The 20,870-nt window shown below is 42.1% G+C and overlaps 1 protein-coding gene across 2 annotated transcripts in view; it reads left to right on the top strand.

Annotated features, from left to right (window-relative positions):
- Window positions 1–20,870, top strand: part of BACH2 (BTB domain and CNC homolog 2) — a 374,233-nt gene that overhangs the window by 77,654 nt on the left and 275,709 nt on the right. For both annotated transcript variants that reach the window (XM_030809473.1, XM_030809474.1), the window contains one exon: window positions 12,764–12,876. The gene's annotated coding sequence lies outside the window, so the exon portion shown is untranslated. The remainder of the gene's footprint in view (window positions 1–12,763; window positions 12,877–20,870) is intronic.

The raw sequence follows: 20,870 nt of genomic DNA, 5'->3' as shown, positions 1-20,870 counted from the left end.
AGGGGAAGAGAAGAGCGGAAAAGAGAGAGAAAAAGAAACACACAGCTCCAGAGGGACATAGCCTGTGCTTTGCAGTTGCTTGTGTGGATAGAAACCAGATGGTAAGCTGGAACACCCGCTTGGCTATCTGAGGAGCCAAACATATGGTTAATGGTCGGGAGAAATAGCTTTCAGAGCCAGGGCTTTGCTGACTGCCTCATATTACAGATTGTTACAGTGTGTCATTACATTGCCAACCTAAGTGCTTAATACCCACTGCAGGCACTGGGCATACACTTACAAGAAGGACTTTTAGCTCTTTGCTGGCTCTAAACAGAGAAGTGACATCATAGAGAGGCTGAAAATGTCTGGTGTTGGAGGTGGGGAGAAGGATAATTTTGTAGTGGAAACAACTAATTTTTTTCTTTTTTTACAAGCCTTCACTCCACTGAAGTCTACTGTTTTCTCAGAACCTTTTAATACTAGACTGGTTCTCTCACTCTCTCTCTCAGTCTCTCTCACGTGTGCTGTCACTCTCTGTGTGACACACACACACACACACACACACACACACACACACACGAAAAGGAAACCGAAATTCACAGCCCAGGCCATGTCCCCCAACTCCAGTGGATTTGACAGGCCTCGTTCACCTGGAAGCCACATCACTGCACTCAGAGGCCCTGCATTTGAAGTTTCTGTTTGGGGAGCTTTGGGCAACAGCAGGCCTGTGTTATCTAAGGAACTGCTGAGCCCATTCATCTGCTTTTCACGGCCCGCTTCCTTTTATTTTTAGCCAAATCCGTCAGGCCTGACAGGCGGGTAATTCGAGCCAGAGAAAGGGCAGAGCTCCAGGTCCTTTCCACAAAGCAATTCTTCTCCTCCCTCCTGGGAGGGCTCCAGACTTGGCCTGCTTCAGGCAGATGGATTTGTTGAGTCATGTGAGATCATTTACACAAAAACACAGTGAGGCAGTGGAAATTAAAAAAAAAAAAAAAAAAAAAATGAAAAGAAAAGAAAAAGAGGAGGGTGGGGGAAGAGGAAAGAGGGGAAGCCAGGGGAATGTGCGCTGCCCTGCTGCTGAGGAGCGTAGGAATTTTGCAGCGAGGCAGCTAGACTGAGGAATGCCTAGAGTCATTTGTGTATAAGGTAATGTCTAGTTTACAGAGTGGGGCGGGCCAGGCGAGGACGGCGCCTCCAGCAGCTTGCCTCTGTTTAAAAGAAGAAGGAGGTGTTGGGAAACTTTTTAAAAAAAATTTTAGAGCAACACCCACCAAACAAAGACCACACTGTTGACAGCGTTGGGTTCCAGTAGCGGTAAACTACCAAGGGGCTGGTTTACAGAAAACGAGTTTGCTCTGTGATGTCATACAAGTTTGCTTTGTCCTGACGCCAACATGACACTGAGGCAGCAGGGGAGGGAGAACAGGAAAATTGGAACCACGCTCTTGGTTAATGGTTTCCAGAGATTATTTAGCAGGACTTGAACAGAGGGAGGAAAATATTGTGGAGGATTGCTGCGAGGTATACCATAATTGCGGTAGGTAAAACAAAGTCATTACTATGGTTTTCTTGCTGAAGAAGGATTGAGCAATGACTTCAAAATGCCAAGTAAGGTATTATTTTTCCCTACCACAGTATTTATTTTCCTTTAGCTTCTGGGGCATTAAAAAAAAGACCAATTCTTACATCATGGCAAACAGTGTTAATGTTAGTGAATCAATTTTGTTTACCGTTTATACCACAAGCCTTTAAAACATTCCATTAAAAAATTGTCTCCTGCTCATTCATGAAATTCTTTTTTTCCTTCAAATTTGCTTACATGCATTAGCTTTGTTTGGATGGGGACTTTTTCCCTTTTTGGCTGGAGTAAAAGAATGCATAAAAGAATAGTGAGTAGGTTATCTAAATGTACATTCTTACAACAAATATAATGAAAATATGCCACGTGGATGAGAGGGAATATTTGAAAACAGAAAAACAGAAATGGGGAGCATTTCAAAATAGTCACCCTGATTATTTTCATTATGATGCATTTCTGCAATTCTGCATTTATTTAGAATCCTATTGTGCAGCTATTTCTTGTAGCCACCCTAGATAGAATGTAGGTCAACATCAAAATGGTTCCTCATATTTTGTTGGTATTTTAAAAGTTGAAACATTTTGCAATTTTTTCCAGAGCTAGATATTCTTAGGTTATTTAGACAGTTTCAGTGACCATAGAGCTTCACATGTAAACTCCTTCTGTTAATAGCTACCACTGAATTTTGATAGTAGACACTCAGATCACACCTTGACCTGGAGTAAACAAGGCACTGATGATATTGATGATAACATAGTCCAGCGTCGAAGCTGTTCCACTTCTTCTCAGGCAACTCCAATGATCTTACTCTGTGTAAGGTACAGCTTTTACTTTGCTCAAGGAGAGAACTGGTAAATTTTCATGGTTGTTAATTGTTTACATTTTGGGGACCCCAAGTTGCATGATACCACATTATTATAATGTGATTATGAGTTGGCATGATTTTAAGTCTACCCATATCCTTGAATGTTCCCTCCCGGTCATGGTTTCCCAATCGCAGCACTATTGACGTTTTGGACCGGTAATTCTTTATTATGGGGTGTGTCCTGTACGTGGTAGGATCTTCAGTAGCATCATTGGTCTCACCCACTAGATGCCAGTAGCACCCTCCCCCAGGTCATGACAACCAAAAATGTCTACAGCATTGCCAGATGTCCCCTGGGAGACAAAACCACTCTGGTTCAGAACTTCTGCTCCACATTCTTACTCTGGTTTAGAAGCTCACTCTTTACGTCATGAGCTGGCTGCTCAGTTACTTCTAAGATTGAATTAAAGGATATGAAGTAATGTTTTAAGTTGGAATTCCAAGTTAAGTAAAGTTTTTGAAGGTGCAGGCAAGAGTTCTTTTGAGTATGGTTATGCAGAACAACCTCTCTCTTGGAATTCCGACCTTAGCCGGTGGAACCCCTCAAGAGTCCCTTATAGTGAGTTTCCCAGTGCTGTTTAAGAGGAAATGACCCCACCGTCTGAGCCGAGGGAAGTCGACATTAGCAGAAAGGGAACTTCCCCCCAGTCACCTGAGCAGACAGCCTAGGCCCTAGGCTCACTGCCTGTATATCCAGCCCCAGAAAGAGGGCAAGGCAGCAGCCACAGTTCTTTCTTGGGAACACAGCCGACCTCCTCCCCATTCCAGCGACTGTGGTCTCAGAAGCTGAAACTCTCGTTAATAAGGAATGTGGAGCTTTCCACAGCTAAGGCAAGCATAAATTTCCTCTGTTTGTTTTGTGAGGACTAGTGTCAACTGCTGTAATGAGATCAGAGAGGACCCCAGGGTCAGCTGCTGGAACTGCTTTCTGTGGCTGTTCTCTTGGCTGCTTGCTGTTGGAGAATGCAGTGACTCCCTGCAGACCTCCCTGATGTGTTAAGGTGGTTGTGCCCTTGTTGCATTTCTTGCTGTCTTTGCTTCTCTCATTCTACTAAAACATCAGTGTGCAGTCATCCAGTTCTAAATCATGGAAAAGTTAATGGAAGGCAGATTCCTTTCCACAGAACTGAGGGCAGACTTAGTTGGGTGTGAAAAATGCAGCCTTGGGAAGAAAGGTGACCTGTTTCCTTGGAGTAATTGCGTGGACCTGCTGCTTCTGGCTAAGGGTAGGTTTCTCAAGGCCTGGGCAACCCATAAGCACTTTCTCCCCCCAGTGGCACTCTGTAATGAGGATGAGTTAGTGAAAGAGTCACAGCAATTAGCTTAGGCTACAAAGAACATAATTCTAGTTGTAGCCTAAATGACAGCTAGAAATGGCTACGTATGGGACCTAAATATGGCAGAATTGCATTTAGGGAACCCAATTCTGGCAGAATGGTATACTGAGCTCATGCAGCCTGGCCTACTTCTGACCACCCACCCCAAAAAGTCCTAAGGTATTATATTGGTTAAATATTTTCAAGTACATATGAGCTTTAAAGCAGGACAGGGAAATTCTTAGGTGCCAGAAGACATTGATGCCACTGGCTTTAGAGTGTTTCAGACCCAGCTATAGGCTCTAGGCTCTAGGGGCTATAGTGTCTATACTCACACAGGAATTGCTTGTGAAAGGGGGGCAAGAAGATTTTCCCCAGTCTGTCTGGGGCTTTAAGTCTGTGTGTTGGGGCACAGACCAGGGGGATGGAAACCCAGGATTACACTGTTTGAATAGCTCTGGGGTTCATAGTTACACTACTACCTGCATGGTATAACTTCAGCTGTTTTGGTAGAAACTGGTTTGAGAGCATTGAAAGCCCTCAGGCCATAGTGGAGGCAAACACTAGATCCCTGTGGAGAGGCTTAACAACCCAGGACATGGTACTCCCTCAAAAAGAATAAGCCACACTAAGGAGATGCTGATAATAAGTACAGAATATGGCCAGATGCAGTGGCTCATGCCTATAATCCCAGCAATTTGGGAGGCCGACACAGGAGGATCACTTGAGCCCAGGAGTTTGAAACCAGCCTATGCAACATAGCAAAACCCTGTCTCTACAAAAAATTCACTGGGCATGGGTGGCGCACACCTGTAGTCCCAGCTACTTGGGAAGCTGAGGTGGGAGAATCACTTGAGCCTGGGAGGTTGAGGCTGCAGTGAGCCAAGATGGCACCACTGCACTTCAGCCTGGGCGACAGAGTGAGACCCTGTCTCAGGAAAAAAAAAAAAAAAAAAAGGACAGAATCTAAGCCCCAGAAAAGCAGAGGTTAACAGTGAACCTCTGAGATTGCTTTCCAGCAGAGCCCATCAGGCCAAATAGAGTTTTCTTCCTGCAGATTAATGAAAGTTTCTTCTCTAGAGGAACAAGGCATATGACCCATTCTGGCTTGCTAAGCAGTTTCAGTTGTAAGCACTAGCCCCAATTAAGGTGACAATCCTACTTATAGCTTGTCCCCAAGATGATCTTGAGAATATTTTAGTTCCTTAATTAGAAACTTTTTATTGGAGAGAGAGCTGGTCCCCTTTAACGCTTCTTTAACAGTGCTCCCGTTGCAGTGGGTCACTCTGAAGTAACCCACCAGGCTGTCTGTTATTTCACTTTCTCACCAAATCGGAAATACGTTTGCCTGAATTGTACAGCAAACCACCCCGCCAAGGGAGAGGGAAGTTGAAATTATTTGGAGGGCTCTGGGATTCTTTCAGCATAAAATCAAAGAAACCCAGGTAAATAAGACATGGTTAGTAAACATTTGTTCTAGATGAATATAATTCAGCCTTCTCAATCCAAAGTGAACAAATGGATCAAGAGTTCCCTGGAATAGCCACTGTGTACTCCCCATGCAGTGACGTGCATTATTGGCAAACATGAGAATGCTAAACTTAATGCATGATTCCTTAATTTATTAATAGGACAATGAAATCTCTTGTGTTTAGTTTTTTTTCTTCTAAAGTGCACAAAAAGCTGTCCCCAGTAGTACCCAAATAGTGCCTTGCTGACCTAAAAGTATGCCATGCTTCTTAAGAAAAAACTCTTCAGTATTTATTCTTAATTTGGACTTCTATAAAGTTTAATTTCAAAATATTCTGACCAAGCGAGAAGTAGACATGAATATTGACATTAAAGCATCAGAAGAGGAGAGAATGAAAAGAAATAGGTTCAACTGGTGCCGGACTTACAGGAGATCTTCCCAAACATTATAATTAAATTTGGCATATATTGAGTGCCTACTGTATGTAAGCCAGCGGGATAGGTGCTGGGTATTTGGGTACTAGTACAAAATAGACAAGATCTCTTCTCGTGAGATGCTCAAAACAATCCTCAAAAGAATCTCCAGAGGTATAAAGAATTTCCCCCAGTTTTAGGGATAAAGGAACAGAGACTGAGAGAGAGCCAGTAACTTGCCAAAAATCACATTCCAAGAGGTGGAGTTGATATTCAGACTGACTTGGCCCCATCTCTCTTTGCCTTCTCTTCTCCCTCACTTTCTGTGGGCAGTGAAGCCCTAGCAGTACAACCCAGAGGGGCCAAGAGGCAGGTAGCGAGTTTTCTCTCCTGGAGGTTTACAGGAACAAAGAATCCCCTGACTGACATGGAAGGTGTGCGGTAGAAGAGGCAAACTAGCCAACCAGACCCAACTCCTACAAAATTTCCAAAGTATTAGCATGAGTTTCCAACATTAAAACAGCAAATTATTTTACACAGTCTCTCAACTCTGTTTCTTGAGTATCCAGAAGCTCTTGGCACATGGGGCTTGTTCCTGCTTTGCTGGGGCTAGAGCTGAGTAGCAGACTCCCCAGATGCCCCATTCCTCACTGTCTTCCCAGACCTGACCTTTCACTCATCTCATTCTTTCTTGACCCCTGCAGTCATCTGAATTTGTGACCCCTGGTTTAAATAGTCACTTAGGCAAGGAAAGTGGGCTGGGCCAAGTAACCTCTTGGGGCTCCTCTCTGTTTTGCCTTTAAATTGAGATAGTCCTAAATCACTGGAGACTGCAATTTACATTTTACAGTGATAGCCCTGAATCTAAATATTAGATATCCTGACTTATCATTTGACCAAGTGCAAGAATCCCCTAGCCTGTGTGCCAGAAGTGGGTGTATGAAAGTGACGGACACTCTACCACTTGTCACTCTTGGCCCTTTCCTGGCCTCTGTTTCTCCCCTTCTGGCTCTCAGACCATTTGTGTGTGTGTCTTAACCAATAATGTGTCTCTCTTTTATAATTTATAATCCTCTTGTTTCCTTCTCTTTATCACCATTTCCTATTGAACCATAACTCATATATTAGTTAAAATTTCAGAACATTCCTTTTCAAATTACCTAACCTGTCCTTGGGGAGGAAGGCTGTTGATGATGCTTGATGGGAAGATGCTGTTGTCGTTCTGGCTTAGAGTGTCTGTTTTCCGTGGTATGCTGTGAGGGCAGCGCACAGGAGAGCAAAGCAGAATGGCAAACGTCTGGTCTCTGGGGGCAGAACCATGTTATAGTGTGTTTGCTGCCTCCATGTGGGGGTGGCGAGGACACTGAAGTCATGGAGAACCACAGCCACACATCTGCTGTAACTTTGAGGATGGAGAGGGACCTGCAGGAGTCTCCTTGGCAAGCTCCACTCTGTTCCTCTTGCCTCTTCTTTAGGAAGCAGGGAATGAGCCAGCCACTTGGAGAGAAGGTGTGTATGCATTGGGGGAAGAGGGCAGGAGTCTAGTTTCTTTGCCTTTGGATCCTTTAATCCCAGCACCATGCCCCCTATTGTAGAAGGGAGGGATTAGCTTTTCTGTAATAAAATGGCCTTATATTTTTTTCAGTTTAAAGTCTCCAGTTGAAGATTGTCCAGACTTAACTTCAAAGCCATGTGAATTACTCCACCCCTTAAAATAGAGTAGAGGAAATTTGGGATATTGCTCTCACCTGTCCATCTGATTTCCCAAGTTTCTAAGTCCTAGATGCAACAGCATTTTTTTCTAGACTTCAGAGCCTGTTCACCTTGTATTACTTCACTTACTCCTCCAAAAGCTCTTGGGCCTGGCATAGGCCCTCATGCTCCAGCCCTCTGCCTAAGCTGCTGGCCGTGGTGGTGGGAAGAGTAGGAACAAGAGTCCATCCCACAGACTGGCCTCATGGCGTGTTATGTCTAAAAGCTAGTGAGACCTTTAACACTGCGAAGAGTGACCTGCTTGCTCTTTTTGGCCTATCTATCTCCCACAGGAGTGCCTGAGCTACCCAGCTTTGGGATATATTACCGAAGGCTTCTAGAATGGACATCGTAGAAGGGGGTGGGAGTTGGAGTGGGGAGAAAAGCCCAACTCACCATATTCCATTCAGTATTGGCAGTATTAGTTGCATTTTCAAGGGCCAGCAGAACATACACACGCGCGCGCACACACACACACACACAGCCCTTGACACTTTTAAGCTTCTCTTTAAAGAGCATAGGATTAAAGGTGGCTTATGTTATTCTCAGCATGCCTCTATACCATATTAACAGTGATCCAAGTAAAATAGGCTTCTCTCCATGGTAGATGGAGGTTGATGGTAAATAAATAGTGGTGAATCAGGTACACCTGGTGTTTTCTCCAACTCCCATTTGCTGACACCTGAGACATCAGAGTATAACCCTCAGAGAAGCCATAGGATGTGGAATTGTCACCAGGAGCCCGAATCTCTGGGTCCCTTCCATAGTGAGGACCTGGCTGGTGAGGGGCACTTGGCCATGTTACCAAACCTATCTCTGAGTGTCTTTGTTTGCCTACCGCCCTTCATTTTTCTCCATTCTTTGTATCTTTCATCTTTTCTTGTCATTTCTCTCTTCTTCTTAGACTTTGTCTCTGCCTTTTTTTTTTTTGAGATGGAGTCTCACTCTGTTACCCAGGCTACAGTGCAATGGCACCATCTTGGCCCACTGCAGCCTCCGCCTCCTGGTTCAGGCTATCCTCCTGCCTCAGCCTCCCGAGTAGCTGGGATTACAGGCCTGCACCACCACGCCCAGCTAATTTTGTATTTTTAGTAGAGACAAGGTTTTTCCATGTTGGCCAGGCTGGTACTCCTGACTTCAAGTGATCCACCCGTCTCAGCCTCCCAAAGTGCTGGGATTCTGTAATTCCGGCCCACCTTTCTTCTTACCCACACTTCTGTCCACCTGGAAAGACGGATTATGTTTTATTAACCTTTTAGAAGTCTAAGATTGACCATTGAACCAACTGTTAGGATCAGCTGAGTGGAAGTCACACGGGCTTATGGGATTAACTTTCTCAAGGCACCCTTTAAAGACATCTGTAGTTTCCTTTTGTTCAGTACTAGAGGAATCCAACTTCTTAAAACAATAAAAAGAAACATTGAATAATAAACCAAAAAAGAAAACATTCTTGATTCCACCATGGTAACTCAGGTATCTTTTTCCCTAATACTTTATATTTAAGATGCAGTCTCCTTTTTTAAGCTGTAGGTTTCGCTAAGCTTCTTCATAAACTGAATTGGCTGCAAAACAACCAGGTTCCCTCGATTTCAAAGGAGATGGAAAGTACTTGATAGAACAAGGCCAGTCTTTTTGGTTGCTGTCCGGAACTGAACTGACCCAGTTTCTAAAATTGTCATCTGTTCTCTGAGGCGTTTTCTTTTAAATGGTGGTCTTGGTGTGTGTGTGCGTGTGTGTGTGTTTGTGTGTGTGTGTTGTTTTGGGGTGTGCATTGTTTTGGGGTGTGTGTTGTGTTTATTTTTTATTTGTGGTCTTTCACATGCTTTATTTCCGTAGTGTCTTGAAATGAAGTCACTTCTAGTCCAGAGTCTATTGCTTATTACAGCAAGAACCAGGAAAAGTTGTTTTACCTCTCTGTGTCTGGTTTCCAAATTAGGAAAACTACCACCCAGATTGGTATTAGTATTAAATGAGAGTATTAATATATAAAAGTGCATTGTACAGTTTGGGGTACTATACAGTTGTATGATATTCTTAATATTTTTTAAAAGATTTACAACCCTGGCATTAAGAGGTTTTCCTTTTTAAAAGAACTCCAAAGGCAGCTGCAACAATTATTAACATTGTTTTTAAGACCCCACACTTGAGTCTATATCATCCTAGGCCCTGTGAGTGAGAGCAAAGAAAAAACTATTGTAATATTTATTTTAAAACGTTCTGTGTGTCTGATGTTTCCCTCAGAGGGTTTTTAGCCTGGTTCGGTTGTAAAACAACATACATGAAAATGACATAGGAACAGTTGGGGCAGGGACAGGAAGGGATCCGTAATCAGTTTAGTGCAAGCTATTTATCCAAGTTCTGAGAGTACGGGGATTGTGGCATGATTGGAGCTGGGTGGGGTTCCTCAGGGAAATGATGTTCAAGAATCCTTGTCTGTTTGTTATTATCTTCTTGTGCCCACATTTCCTGTGTTGATACCAATGTGCACATAGAAATTGAATTGTGACATGAGGCATCTCTGCTAGGCATTTGGGCAGGCTTTCCAGTTAAGTGCTAGGCTGTAGTTTTTACATGGATTGATACATACATTGAAAAACAGCATGTATAAAGTTCTACTTTAAAACTAAGAAATTTATTAGCACATGCTTCTAGAAATTGAAAGAGTAAAAGTTATATGCATTTTTTTTTCAGTCACTTTAAGATCAATTAGAATTAGATATTGAATTTTCTTGACTTTGAAGCTGTGATTACCCAGGCATCATGTACATGTGGAGATGTTTGGATGTATTCATACTACAAAGCTGGAATTCCAAGATCTCTCTATGTTGTACATATTGTTAAAATATGCTATTGCTATGACTGAATGTGGTATTTTCTTTTTTATTATACTTTAAGTTCTGGGATACATGTGCACAACATGCAGGTTTATTACATAGGTATACATGTGCCATGTTCGTGTGCTGCACCCATCAACTCATCATTTACGTTAGGTATTTCTCCTGATGCTATCCCTCCCCCAGCCCCCCACCCCCTGACAGGCCCCGGTGTATGATGTTCCCCTCCCTGTGTCCATGTGTTCTCATTGTTCAACTCCCACTTATGAGTAAGAACATGCGGTGTTTAGTTTTCCCTTCTTGTGTTACTTTGCTGAGAATGATGGTTTCCAGTTTCCTCCATGTCCCTGCAAAGGACATGAACTCATCCTTTTTTATGGCTGCATAGCATTCCATGGTGTATATGTGCCACATTTTCTTTATCCAGTCTATCACTGATGGGCATTTGGGTTGGTTCTAAGACTTTGCTATTGTGAACAGTGCTGCAGTAAACATATATCTGCATGTGTCTTTATAGTAGAATGATTTATAATCCTTTGGGTATATACCCAGTAATGGGATTGCTGAGTCAAATGGTATTTCTAGTTCTAGATCCTTGAGGAATCGCCACACTGTCTTCCACAATGGTTGAACTAATTTACACTCCCACCAACAGTGTAAAAGTGTTCCTGTTTCTCCACATCCTCTCCAGCATGTGTTGTTTCCTGACTTTTTAATGATCGCCATTCTAACTGGTGTGTCATTGTGGTTTTGATTTGCATTTCTCTAATGACCAGTGATAATAAGCATTTTTTCATAAGTTTGTTGGCTGCATTAATGTCTTCTTTTGAGAAGTGTCTGTTTATATCCTTTGCCCACTTTTTGATGGGATTGTTTGTTTTTTTTCTTGTAAATTTGTTTGAGTTCTTTGTAGATTCTGGATATTAGCCTTTTGTCAGATGGGTAGATTGCAAAAACTTTCTCCCATTCTGTAGGTTGCCTGTTCACTCTGATGGTAGTTTCTTTTGCTGTGCAGAAGCTCTTTAGTTTAATTAGATCCCATTTGTCAATTTTGGCTTTTGTTGCCATTGCTTTTGGTGTTTCAGACATGAAGTCCTTGCCCATGCCTATGTCCTGAATGGTATTGCCTAGGTTTTCTTCTAGGGTTTTTATGGTTTTAGATCTTACATTTAAGTCTTTAATCCACATGTGGTATTTTCTTTGGAATCTGTATTTCAAGTAGCCAAGGAGTGATTTGCAATTTCCTCTCCCTATCATCTGATTTATAAAAGGAATGTAGTAATATTATGTTCGTAGAATAGTAATGTGCTTGGAGTAGGAGTTTATCTTTGAAAATGTAAATTGCAAAATCATTTTCTTAGCAGTGAAAGATGTTAATATGGGGACTACAGCTTTGGAATTCTCCATGTCCTGTACTTAGTTAGCAGACATGTCATTCTCCAGTGTAGACAAAGGCTGATTACTAAGAACTAAAGATGGTTATGGTGGGCTTGTGGGGTTATAAGTACCTTTTTCTTTTCCTGTAGAACATTTTCTATATTCTTAATATATTATAATTAAAAATAGTGTATTTTTCATTTTTAAAAGCACTGCAGTTCCAGTTAAACCTCCGATTCCATGTATTATGGGAAGGTGCAGATATATAAATCCTTCATAGATGCAACTTAAAAAATAATACACAAATTGAGTATCAGGAACCTTACAATGTTTTGCTCTCCTCTCAGTTCCACCTGTAAACACCTTTCAGAGGAAAAGGCTGCAAATCCATTTAAGTAACTGAAGTCATTTTTTAAATATTTTCCCATAATATTTGACAAATTAACCTTGAAACTGGCCAGGTATGGTGGCTCACACCTGTAATCCCAGCACTTTGGAAGGCTAAGGCAGGAGGATCACTTGAGCTTAGGAGTTTGAGACCAGCTTGGGCAACATGGCAAAACCCTATCTCTACAAAAAATACAAAAATTAGCTGGATGTAGTGGTGCACACCTGCAGCCCCAGCTGCTTGGGAGGCTGAGGTGGGAGGATCACTGTAGCCCAGAAGGTTGAGGCTGCAGTGAGCTGTGGTCATGCCACTGCACTCAAACCTGGGCAACAGAATGAGACTTTATGCCAAAAAAAAAAAGACAAAGAAGAACCCTGAAACTGTACAATGACCCTTTTACTCTAAAATGTAATTCATATGAATCAAAAACTTCATGTAAAGAATAAATAGCATGAATAAAAACATGGTGGACTCTTTTTCTATTTGGGGGGAATTGGACTGTTTAGTTCATTTGGCCCATGGAAAACTGACCACCTGAATTCCCTTATGGTACACTGCCTTTCTAGGAAATCTGTGGAAGTTCTAGCTGTTGAGTCCTGGCAGCCCCCATTTGCACTAGCTGCTTTTCAAGTGCTCAATAATAGCCACATCTGGCTAGTGGCTACCATGTTGGACAGTGCAGACTTGGATCATTGCCATCATGACAGCAAGTGCCACTGCACACAGCAGTGCTCTATGCCTTCCTGGGCACCAGCTGATGGATTTCTTCTTTGTTTATATTCACAGTGCAGCTGTCTGCTTCAGAAAGTGAGGGCTCCAGGAATGAGGAGAATCTTCAAGAGCTGCCTCGCATTGTGACATGTCTGATCCCTTGCTCCCATCCCTGCAGCATGAACAAGGTAAGAGGTACTTTGAGGAATCAGCACTTGTATTTCCTTTATGGTACCATGATTTTCTGAAATACATATGTCTTTCCATGATGTGAAGAGGTTGCTTCTCCTGCCAGAAGCATTTCAGAGTTGGAGAGTCGTGTGATCCCCCACAAGCAGGGTCACAGGTGCTGGTGGCTACTCTGGCTGCGTAGTCCTCTGGAGGTGTCATTTATACTTGCCAGGGGCCTCTGAGTGGCTGAAATACTCGGTTTTAGTATAACTGCCTTGGCATGAATATTGGAATATTGAGACTCTGGGGTTAGATTTCCTGGGACTAAATATCACTTTTTCCGGATGCTAGTGTCAGTGACCCTAGGCAAGTGGCCTGACTTCTTGGTTCGCCAATTTCCCCATCTGTAAAATGCTGATAATAATGATACCTACCTGATAGGATTATTGTAAGGATGAAATGAGTTGCTGCGTGTACCAGGGCTTAATATGGTACCTGTCCACATTACAAGCACTTGATACATATTTACTGCTGTTGTTTTTAATGTTGGGGACACTGTTATCCCTTAGACATAGTTGCAAGAGAGTGTAAGGTGCATCTTTTCCATTTTGATTTATTCCCTGATTAAATTGGCGAGTGGTGATTTATTACCAGATGGGCACTATGGGAATAAACAAAGAATACAACTTGAGATGCCTTCAGCATGTGCAGACTGTCTTGGGTCAACATAGTGAGTGTGTTCTAGCAAGGTGTGTACCAGAAGCTCTGGAGGCACAGAAAAAGGAACATCCAACTCTGAGGAATCTGGGAAGGACAATGTAGAGGAGGTGACATTTGAGTAGGATCCTAGATGGGAAATGGTAATTTCCTGGACAGGGAAGGTGGGGCAAGGCATTCCAGGTAAAGGAATGTGTTTAGGCACAAAAGCATATGAGAAAGCCTGGTGTGCTCAGAGAACAGCAAAGAGTTTGGTATGGCTGGAGCAGGGTTTCTCAGCCTTGACACTTGGTATTTGGACCAGGTAATTCTTTGCAGTGAGAGACTGTTTTCTGAATTTTAGGATTTTTTGTAGCATCCCCTTCCCTTCACTCTAATTGTGACAACCAAAAATGTTCCCAGATTATTGCCCAGTGTCCCGTACGGGGACAGAATTACCCCTTGGTTGAAAACTACTGCGCTAGTGGAAGGTGGTCAGATATAAGCCCAGAGAAGGAGGCAAAGGCCAGATCCTATGAGCCACTGAAGGATTTAAAACAGGGGAGAGATGTTTCCGGAGGCCTACAAAAACAGGTGTGTTATTGCAGGCCTGTTATATGGATTGTGGTAGAGTTGGACAGCCCTGTTCAATGGTTTGGTTGTGAAAAGAGCATATGGAATCTCTAGACTTTAGAAAGCCCATTTCCCTGTTGAAATTCTTCTACTAAGGTACCCTCTTCCAGTGGTGACTTTTCTCATGGTCATTTACTCAGCCTTCTCATGGGCAGGAAGGGCCCTGGGCAGCTTCAGGGGTTGGAGAAAGCTGGAAAAGCCCTCTGTGCACTTACACTCTTTCCCTAGATGCAAGTTTTATGGGAGACTCTGGCCGCTTTATCCTATCTGAAGAGACCAGCAAAAAAACAAGCAATTGCTTTTTTTGAGGAGTTTTCGTTTGGCTGAGCTGAGCCAAAGAGAAAGAAACCAGTGCTGAGTTTTCCCGCTTCAACCCCACCCCAGCTTAAACACTTGGCGTTAAGCCTCCTTTGAGAAGTGAGCTGTTGGAATACTGGAAAGTAGGCAGGTATTCTGCCCCAGGGTCATGACTGGAGGTGGGGAGGAGGGGAGATCTATGGCTGCAAACCTTTTTTGGCTCCTAGTATTTGGAGTGTGGTGTATTGAAAAGCTAAGGCAACTGGGGAAATCTGTTATCAGCAAATGCAGTTTGCTGTGACAGCTCCGCCCTAAGTTTCTCCAGGGCAACCCAACATCTAATGTCATGGATTCACTCTCCACACACAGCTGGGAACCAGACTCCTCAGAAATGTCAAGTCTCAGTAGGTGTGTCTGTTGCTTGGGATATTATGTTCTGCCTGAGTGGCTCAGTACGTGCTTTATTTTATATTGTTTTAATTGAAAGTAGTGATTAAGCATGATGTGTCACCTTCATAGGTCAGCATTTTTCTTATGGCTTTCTTGGCATAAGACAAAGAATAGGTCACTCTCTGGGGAGGAAACAGCTCTTCTCAGCATAAATAAAACCAGAGAATCTCCTCCTCAATTATGGTGTTAGTTGGAGTGCTAGAAATATCGTTGTGGGTGTGACTGACGTTCTAAGTGGATTTGTTCCTAGAAAGTTGGAGACATTCGAATTGTGCACTCTCCTCTTCCTCAGACACACACTGTAATGCTCTCCTTTCTTCCTAAACCCCAGCTCACTGACGGGGCACTTCAGTTAGGGAGGTGTCCGGATGGAGGGTGGCCCTGGCGTTCTAGGGTCCTTGTTATTCCTATGAAGTGCCAGGGCGATGCTGATTGCAGTTAGACATTGACAGCTCTCTTGTGAATCCATCAGAGACCGTGCCTCTAGAAAACACAGAATCCCCCAAATCCCATGGTACAAAAGGATTAGCAGTTGGCCGCACTAATTTAACAGGACTACCCTGATACCTCATGAGTTGCTGTCCACCAGGTAGGGCCTTCATTCCTCACATTCTTGAACTCCTGTCTGTGCCAGGGTCTGAGGAAACACCAGAAAGGGGTGTACTTTGGGCCTTCGGATAGCTAGTGTGTTGGTGTATCAGTGCTGGCTAAAAAGAGAAGCAGAGGGCATTCCTGCACATAAGGCCCATCATGAATCTGCTGTCATACCTGAGGCCAGTCTACAGGGAATATGTCAGTGTACATGGAATATGATAACAGACTCATGGGTTTACACAGAGTAGACAGCCTCATATTTATTTATTCACCTTTTAAATATTGTAAACAGGCATCAATGGTTGTAAATTCTGAGTCTTACATATTAAAGAAATTGTGGAGCACATATTTTCCCAGGGTATGCATTCTCCCAAACCCTCACGCAGACTTGACCATCTTTCCAGTGTTCATACATTCTTCGCAGCTTTTTGCAAGAGCTGACTTTCCAATCTTTATGTTGATCAAAAATTTCATAATTAGAATGTAACTTTTTTTTTTGTTTGTTTGGAGAGAGAGAGAGAGAGAGAGGGTCTTGCTCTGTCACCCAGACTGGAGTGCTCAACCTCCCAGACTCAAGCAATCCTCCCACCTCAGCCTCCTGAGTAGCTGGGACTACAGGTGTGTGCCACCATACCTGGCTAATTTTTGTATTTTTTGTAGAGATGGGGTTTCGCCATGTTACCCAGGCTGGTCTGGAACCCCAGGACTCAAGCAATCCTCCCATCTCAACCTCCCAAAATGCTGGGATTACAGGTGTGAACCACCACACTTGGCCAAAATTTAACTCTTAAATTCTATCAAAAGTATTTCTACTACTTTCTTGGTTATTTTCTTGCTAATATATATAAATATATATTACATATAGTATATTTGCCAGTAAAAAAAACCAACGTTTCTGGTTTATCTGTGTTACTGCTGCGTTATCATGCTATAGAGAAAGGATTTCAGTGTGTCACTTAAAAGCCATAGCCAAATGGAAAGCCAATTGAACAGGATTCTGTAGAGGCAAATTATGCAGGATGATGTACATTCAGTGCATACTGACTACTGTGTACATTCACAGAAAACACACTGCAAGAAAAGTGTTGTTCTCCTCTTGAAAGATCTTTCCTTCTTTTTTTTTTTTTTTTGAGACGGAGTCTCGCTGTGTCGCCCAGGCTGGAGTGCAGTGGCACAATCTCGGCTCACTGCAAGCTCCGCCTCCCGGGTTCACGCCATTCTCCTGCCTCAGCCCCCGAGTAGCTGGGACTACAGGCGCCCGCCACCACGCTCGGCTAATTTTTTGTATTTTTAGTAGAGACAGGGTTTCACCGTGGTCTCGATCTCCTGACCTCGTGATCCGCCCGCCTCGGCCTGCCAAAGTGCTGGGATTACAAGCGTGAGCCACGGCGCCCGGCCTAGATCTTTCCTTCTTAGTAGCAACCTTGGGATTATGATCCTTTACTCTTCTCCCTCGTGGTCATTGTTTTTTATGAAGGCATGTCACATGCTGTTCTGTGCTTTAAATTTATGAGGACACTCCGTCTGATTGAAAAATAATTGATTTTTCCATTATTATACAAAATGACCCTCTCTCTTCCCCCATCGTGAAAAAAAGATCTTCTTGAGAACTGTTTCTTCCTTGTTATGTTCAGATCAAGCCGGATCTGATTTTTATTGCTTTGGACAAATGCCAAAGCATCCAGATGAAGTAGAGTAGTGCCCCTTGTCTCTTTTAGTGGGTGGATGCCACTGTTTTGCTTAATGATCTGCCCAGCAGAATTTTTTTTCTCTGAATATTTTCCAGTATTCAGCACCACATCCTACTGTCCCAGGTCTGAGGCAGTTTCATGTTTACACGCAGATCAACTAAAAAGTAAAACTGAAATTTAGTTTCTACCTTCATTTGGAGTTTTTCTTTCATTGCACCTCCTTCATATGAAGCTGTGAAGTCCAGACTTTATTATCCCTGACTCTCTCACCCCAAACCTGGCATATACAGAGCTCTCGTTGGTAAAACATCAGCTCCAACACATATTTGTCAAGTGCATACTATGTGCCATGCACTGTGCTTGCAAGAAGTACATTATGAACGTAACAAAGGTATTTCCTATCTAAGACAGCTGCTGTTCTGGCAAAGGTAAGAAGAGTCATCACACCTCACTGGTTTAATATTTTAACATAAACCTAATGTGAACACTTTTTTCATTTTAAACGTCTTAAAGAGTGAGTTAACAGAGCTACTGGAGGTAGTGTAAGGAATTGGTGAATAATAAACATAAAAGATGTCTCTCCTTTCCAGGACACCCTCAGTGGTTTGTTTCACCAAATGTCTAATCTAGATTTAATAAGCCTCAACAGTCATTTTTCTGAAGGCATTGGCCAGGTCCTCCTTGTGGCAGACTTTGAAGAGCTATTGCAAGGTTTAAACTAGTGACATGGAAGAAAATACAACTAAAAATTAAATGATCTTAGAATAAAGAAGGCCTTATTAATTTCTAGTGTCAGAAATTATCAAGGAAGAGAATGTACTTAGCTATGTAACACCTCAGAACTTCTTTCAATCGAAAAACATTCTGAACTATTCTGAAAGATAAAAGACAAGCTGGGGCAGTATTTACCCATGTATGAGAAAGAGTTATTAAGAGTTCTTACAAATTAATACAGATTTATAACATAAAGATAATTACACTAATAGAAAATTGGCAAAGAACAGAAAGGTAAGACTAACAAAGAAAGAAATATGATCAACAAAATAGAAGAAAAATGTTCAACCTCAACAGCAATCAAAGAAATGCAAATTAAAATGATGAGAGAGTATTTTTCACCTATACAATTGATGAAGATTTGTAACATTTACCCAGTGAAGTTGGGAGTAGGGAACATCAGGCTCTCTCATACACAGTTAGTGAAAGAACACCTTTCTTAAGGGGACTTAAACGAGGTGTATCAACGCCTAAAAAATTGACACACCTTTTGTCCCAGAATTTCCATTTCTAGAACATTAACTCAAAGAGAACCGCCATGGATGTGTTCAAAATTTAGCTAAGATGTTCATCACAATATTCTTAAAATAGTAATTTTTCAAGGTAATAACCATGGTACAGCCATATAATAAAAATGCCAAGGAGGGATTGAGGAATACTGAGTGACATAAAAAGATGTTCTAAATAAATTGCGAAGAAGACAAGTTATATAACAGCATGTGCAGTCTAATCATTATTTCATTTTTTTAAAAAAGGTACAGTATGCACACAGAATAAAGATTGCTTATACACATCAACATAGTATGAGCATTATCTTTATTTTGCTTGTATGTTCTAGATTTTCTTAAGCAATGTGCATTTCTTTCATACTAAAAATATTTTTAAATAAAATATACTAATTATCTTTAAAATATGAACTTCACTGAATTTTTAAAATATGCATGATAAAAAGACCAGAAGGCTATTGCCCAGAATGTTGACCATGGCTTTCCCAGAGGGTGGAAACAAAGGACACATTTCTTTCTTTTTTAAAAAATACTTTTTGGCATTTTCAGCTTTTCTGCAATATTTGTGTATTTCATTAACAACCAGATTAGAAACCAAACATTTAAAAAATAAGTACTATTTTAGCTGTTTTGCATTTGAGCTGCAAATGGATGAAGATATTTAGTGAGCAGATAGAAAACAGACAGTGGTCAAAACAGAGATTTGGACCTAGGGTCATTCTGCTTGGCATATTACCAGGAAGGATCATTTTAATATACTAATGGTTTGGGGGCAGTAGTGAGTAGAGAAATGCTCTAGAAAAAGATGCCATCGTTTGATTCAGTGGCTCAATTTTTAAAAATGAACAATACATCCTCTTACTCGGTACTGTGCCATTTCTTCATTTACATGTTCAAAGACACTGCCAATGTGTACAAATTTGAACTAGACCAGTGGTTCCCAAACTATGGTTTGGGGACCGTTGGGAGGGGCACCCTTAGACCCTTTCAGGCTGTCTGCCTGCAAGATAAAAGCCATTTTTATAGTAATACTAAGATACGATTTACCTTTTTCACCCTTTCTCTCTTGACTATACACAACGGTGTTTCAAGAGACTGTGACATGCAATGACATCACTTCTGGGATGTGTACCTGTGTCTTCATATTCGAAAATTTTCTTGGGTTTAACCTCCCAGTATGGTAAACACTGATAGAAACAACTCACATAAACAAAAGCTCTTTAGGGTCTGTGATCATTTGTGAGCCTGTAAAAGGGCTGTGAGATGAGTTTGAGAACCACTGAGTTAGACTGTGCCTATGTCTTATATGTGGCAGGCTTTCCTCTAACAAGAATCTGGACCCTCAGTCCTGGTCAGTGAGTGCCCTTGGACATTGTAGCACTTCTATTCTCACTTTCTACATTTTTAAGGAATAATTTCCCTTAGCTCTTCAAAAAAACTTCATTTTTATAGAGTTTGTGAAGCAAAAAAGAAACATTGCTGGCACCAGGCCACTGTAGCCCCTCTGTTACGTGTACATTGAGTCCTGTCGAATGTGAGATGCATGGAAATGTTAAAGGCCAAGTTAGACCTCCAGACTCTGTCTCCACCTGCCGTGTACTGGGAAATCCAGTGAAGTTTCAGGAAGAAAATAACACTATAACTCCCTTCTGAGAGGTATGGAAGTGCAAATTTAAAATACAACTTACCATGTAATTGAGTAGAGGGTCGATTTGGCATGAAAGAGAGATAAGACAAATTTAAAAGAATTAACTGAATATATTTACACTCATTGGTCTTTAAAATATGTGCATGCATATAATGTGTGTGTGTGTTTAAATATGTATGAAACATATACATTCCAGAGGATTGCTTCCTAAGTTAGGTAGACTTCTCTTTGTACACAGTCATCTTGACTATGGAGCTATGGTAATGCTTCTGTATCAGTCCCATCTCTTCTCCTCCTTTCTGCCTAACCAGAAACACATTTCCGTTCTCTCTTTGTGTGCATGGCTCACCACCAAATCTCAGAGCAGTGTGTGGTGAAGCACTGGCTGGTGCCTGCTTCTCCGAGAAGCAGTCTGTATTAGCTTGTTCTCACACTGCTAATAAAGACATACCTGAGACTGGGTAATTTATAAAGAAAAAGAGGTTTAATGGACTCACAGTTACATGGCTGGGGAGGCCTCAACAATCATGGTGGAAGGTGAGGAGGAGTGAATTCGAAGTCACATCTTGCATGGCAGCAGGCAAGAGAGAGCCTGTGCAGGGGAACTCTCCTTTATAAAACCATCCGATCTCATGAGACTTATTCACTGTCACAAGAACAGCATGGGAAGGACCCACCCCCATGATTCAGTTACCAGTTACCTCCTACCAGGTCCCTCCTAT

The sequence above is a fragment of the Nomascus leucogenys genome, chromosome 3, assembly GCF_006542625.1.
Source record: "Nomascus leucogenys isolate Asia chromosome 3, Asia_NLE_v1, whole genome shotgun sequence".
In the NCBI taxonomy this organism is placed as follows: Eukaryota; Metazoa; Chordata; class Mammalia; order Primates; family Hylobatidae; genus Nomascus; species Nomascus leucogenys.
The sequence above is the reverse complement of the archived record's forward strand: the minus strand, read 5'-3'. Positions and strand labels throughout refer to the sequence as shown.